Source organism: Mustela erminea, chromosome 4 (genome assembly GCF_009829155.1).
Source record: "Mustela erminea isolate mMusErm1 chromosome 4, mMusErm1.Pri, whole genome shotgun sequence".
Taxonomy (NCBI): Eukaryota; Metazoa; Chordata; class Mammalia; order Carnivora; family Mustelidae; genus Mustela; species Mustela erminea.
In genome coordinates this window covers 148462952-148467131 of record NC_045617.1, presented here as the reverse complement: position 1 = coordinate 148467131, position 4180 = coordinate 148462952, and the positions used below count along the sequence as shown (strand labels likewise).

At 47.3% G+C, this 4180-nt stretch overlaps 1 long non-coding RNA gene and 2 other non-coding genes across 3 annotated transcripts; 2 read left to right on the top strand and 1 right to left on the bottom strand.

The window, feature by feature from the left end:
- The first annotated feature begins 337 nt into the window (after nt 1-337).
- LOC116587691 lies at nt 338-2661 on the top strand. The gene is made up of 3 exons (XR_004284573.1): nt 338-409; nt 1175-1235; nt 1652-2661. It is a non-coding gene; the product is annotated as an uncharacterized LOC116587691 (long non-coding RNA).
- On the top strand, nt 443-515 carry TRNAA-AGC. Its single transcript has one exon. It is a non-coding gene; the product is annotated as a tRNA-Ala (tRNA).
- TRNAY-GUA lies at nt 2333-2421 on the bottom strand. The gene is given in 2 exon segments: nt 2333-2368; nt 2385-2421. It is a non-coding gene; the product is annotated as a tRNA-Tyr (tRNA).
- Nucleotides 2662-4180: the final 1519 nt, after the last annotated feature.

Here is a 4180-nt window from a genome sequence, read left to right as displayed (position 1 = left end):
CTTAAGAAGTGTCTGTAGGGACTCTGGAGAATCGGCTTCTGGAGCCAGCAGAGTCAACTGGTGGAAAATTTAGGGGTGCAGAGATTGTCACGAACCATTGCAAAGCTTGAGAAGCTTGGTTTTCCCTCCTGGATGCACCTGCCATCTCCTTCCGGTTCCCTGTTGCCTCGGAGCGGATTCCGGGTTGACTTCTTGCCCAGTGTACGAGAATTTCCGAGGCCTCCCTGGCCCGGACTCCGCCTGCCGCCTGAGATCTTGTACCGACGGGATCCGGATCCGGAGGACTACAGGTGGTAGGCGGCGGCGAGGGACGCAACAGCCTCTTGTCCGCGGCCCCGCGCTTCGTTTCCGTGGTCAAGGCCGACTGCAAGCAACCGGCGACGCGCCGCGAGTGACCGCAGGGAGCGGAGTGAGTAAGAGAGGCGCGGCCGCGCGCCGGAGCGGGGAATTAGCTCAAATGGTAGAGCGCTCGCTTAGCATGCGAGAGGTAGCGGGATCGATGCCCGCATTCTCCAGTTTTATGCTCCCTGTGCGCCTGCTCTGAATACCGAGCTAATTGTATTACTAAATTTATTAATTACTAAAATGTAACACATTACAGCCGGGAGCAAGACCCATTTCCTAACAGGGACGGCGTTTCCTTCCAAAGTCACGCTCTCTCTCCATCCTTCGTCCCCACACAGTGCTGGGATAGGCGTGGCTGAGTTCTTTAGGATTTCTTACGTTTTTGCAGATTTGAATATCGGTCCCTGCCAGGTGGATTTACAAATCTACACTTCAGTTATTTATGCATTAATATTACATTTTTATTCTCGGAATCTATTTCTCACATATCCGACCTACTGAGGGCAACCTCAAGTTCTTCAAACTGGAACGAATGATTGCCATTTCTTAATGATGGTGAAGTCATATGATGTGTAGGTATGTTTGAGACTTATTTTTTATACATGCCCTCTTCCTCCTCTGGGGCCGTCTGGCCGCGTCTTCGGAGGTGCGGATGGTAATGCTGGTTTCGATCCTGGACTATAGCAGAATGTCACCCAATTATGGGAGGATGGAGAACCTCTGTGGTGCCTTAGGGAGAAGCTCAGCCCAGGGCTATCTGGTAAACTTTGCATTTCTTTTCTTTGAAAAGAAAAATGGACCATTTTCCTTCTTTATTCTTTTGTCCCAGGTCGCTTTCAAGGAGCGAGAAGTTAATCAGGAGCTACCAGTTTAGACCAACGTTCATAGGGGTAAGTTTCCAGTTCGTTTTAGGGAGTAGGTCTCAAACCACTACCCGCCTGGGTTCTGTGTTCTGTGTTCTGACATACACCAGAGTCTGCGAATCGTTAAAGAATGAAAGCCCGGAAGCATAGGAAGGAAAATACAAAAAATTGCCAGGGACAAAACTCTCACACAACTCTTTTTACTTTGATCTATTATCTTTGTAGTTGAGGACTCTTCCACGGGTGTTTGGTATCACATTTTTGAGATAGGGCAGAAGTGGGAGTAATATATCTTAATGAGATTGGGCCCCAAATTAGCAAATGCTTTCTTTTGTTAAGAGAAATCTCTATCTTTTGAGCTAGCTCCCCAAATGGGTAGAAAATTCTACCCATCCCCCCGTCTGTCATTGTTAATTCTAGAATTTTTGTTTCTCTTGTACCAGTGGTTCTCAAACCTTGCGGCCCAGTAAATGTCACCCGGAAGGTTTTCAAACTACCAGTACCTAGGTCCCACCTTCAAACTGGCCCAAGCAAAGGCGGTTTGTAAAATCTGCCCAGGCGATTCTATATCCACCAACTTTTCTCAGCCAAGATTGAAAGCCACTGTTACAGAATTAAACCGATAAGGAGGAGCAGTGCCCCTGAATTTCAACCCGCCCTGAGGCTAACGGACTGCCAGCGGTTCCGCATCCTTCACGGGCAAAAACCTTTCCAGAGACCCGGGACTCTAAGCCCACCAGGGGGCGCGCGTGTCCCACCAATTACCCGCAGGTCGTATCCTTCCTACGCAGGCAGCGTCTTTCCTCCCGGGGGTTGCGGATCCCGGGTGCGGGTGCGGGTGCGGAGACGCGTCTACACACCCCTTGCCCAGTGGGGCCGCCTCTGCTCCGCCTCGTCTGAGCTCGGTATATCTCGGCGGCCCCTAGCTGTATTGTATGTAAAGTATGGGGTGGACGTCTGATCGCGCGTCTTAGTCATTGTTACAGAAATTAATAATTTTTAAAATTGGGTTCGCCGTACATTGGGAACAGCCTTAGTAGATGCACATCGAGGATATATGTAGCTGAGATACGCCTTTTAAGGGGGGGTGGGGTTTAAAAAAAAAAAAGATGCAAAACACGAACTCCTTCGAGCCGGATTCGAACCAGCGACCTAAGGATGCCTGAGGAGCTTCCACTACAGTCCTCCGCTCTACCAACTGAGCTATCGAAGGAATCACACTGTTCGCTTCACTCGCAGAGGATGCCATCTCTGCGCAAGGTTGTGAGCGTGTCGGTGCTAGTTGGTGATTCACCGGTATTGTTCCCGGGTCTGCCCTAACCGCGCCCACTTTTATTTCTTTTTTCTTTTTTTCTTTTTTTTTTAAATAATCCAGCACCCCGTTGGAACTGACACTCAAAGATCCACAGCCCTGGAGAAGAAAAACGGGAGCATCCACTGGTTTTCGAAAAGTTAAAAAAAAAAAAGAGACACAGGAACTGATAAGAATTTAGCAATGAGCATTTTTTATTATGAGAAATGAATTTACCCAATTTAACTCAACTTATAAATAGGATTTTAAGTACATCAATCTGCAATTCTAACAGGATAATTAAGAGAATGAGGAGGAGGAAGAAAGAAGTATAGGATTAAACTTTCCAAAACCATCTTTAAATGTTCTTTAATTGACATTAATCTTTGTAGATAAACCAACCCATCACACTAAATCTAAACTCGGCAAAACCTATCCACAGGGAGCTAAAACAATGTTTTTAAATTCTGTATCTTAACACAAGGTAGAAAGTAATGCCATTCAAATACTAGTAATTTTGCAAAATGTGAGGTTTTACTCTAGTTTTCTAGTTCAGACGGGACTGTCTGAATCTCAAAAGGTCTGTTACTCTCTTTGTTAATGAAATCGATCCGAAGTGGCATCCGACATCAGGAATAATACGATCCTCCTTGTGTAGGCCGGACATTGAGACCATCTGTGGCAAAAAGAAAGATTTCTCTTTTCTGAAGAAGAATTGAAAACAAGTTGTTCCTCACTTAATTTGGCCATTAACCTCCTCAAGTCTTTATGAAAAACATATGTTTGAAGAGGGGTCGGTCTGAATGAATTAAATATAAAATCTTGTCTCCTCTCCAAGCCCGATTGACTGAGTCATTTTGTATATGTAGCATTCCCCATTTTGTCAAAGTACACCTTTCAGAAAGTTATATGCGTGACACTTACACAAATGTAAAAGAAAAAAAAGTCCTTGATTTTGTTCCGGTCCACATTAGAGAAGATTCAAAGATTAAAAAGACAGAACTTAAGGGAGCCTGAGGGAGAGGAAGAGGGGAGGGTACAACAGTAGATTTGAGGGATTTTGGCATGTGTGTGTGTGTATAACCTGCATTCTTGCACGTGAATTCTGGTATATATATACCAGATATACATATACCAAATATATCTACCAGACAAAATTATATAATTTGTGTATAATTAATTACATTTATGTTAAGTTATATATAATTCTTTTCTATATATTTTCAAAATAAAATACAACTCAGTGTAAAAACGGGAAGAAGCAGGAAAGCGCTGGTGTCCCTTTTTCTCCTTCCTAAGTATTCTTGCGCGCGGGCTGGGGAGGAACTCGGGTCCCACGTCCCGCGCGGGATCAGAGCGCAGCAGGCTGTGCGGGCCGCCGCGGCCGCAGGTGCGCGTGCGCGCTCCGCACTCCTGGGCTCCTCAGAGAGCCGCGGGAGTCTGGAGACGGAGGTGGGACGGCTCGCAGGCTCCCCCAGAAAATGGAAGCACGCGGGAGCGCCCCTCGGCCGGAGGGGGTCTGCGTGTGGACGCGCCCCGACGGCCATGTTGGGGTCCCCCCGGAGTCACTCTCCGGCTCTTGCACTTCTCTCCGCTTCTTCACCGCCCCTGCGGCCGGCTCGCTCCGCGTGGGACTGCGGACAGCCTTTGCAGCCGGGGGGGAGTAGACGCGGGCCGGATG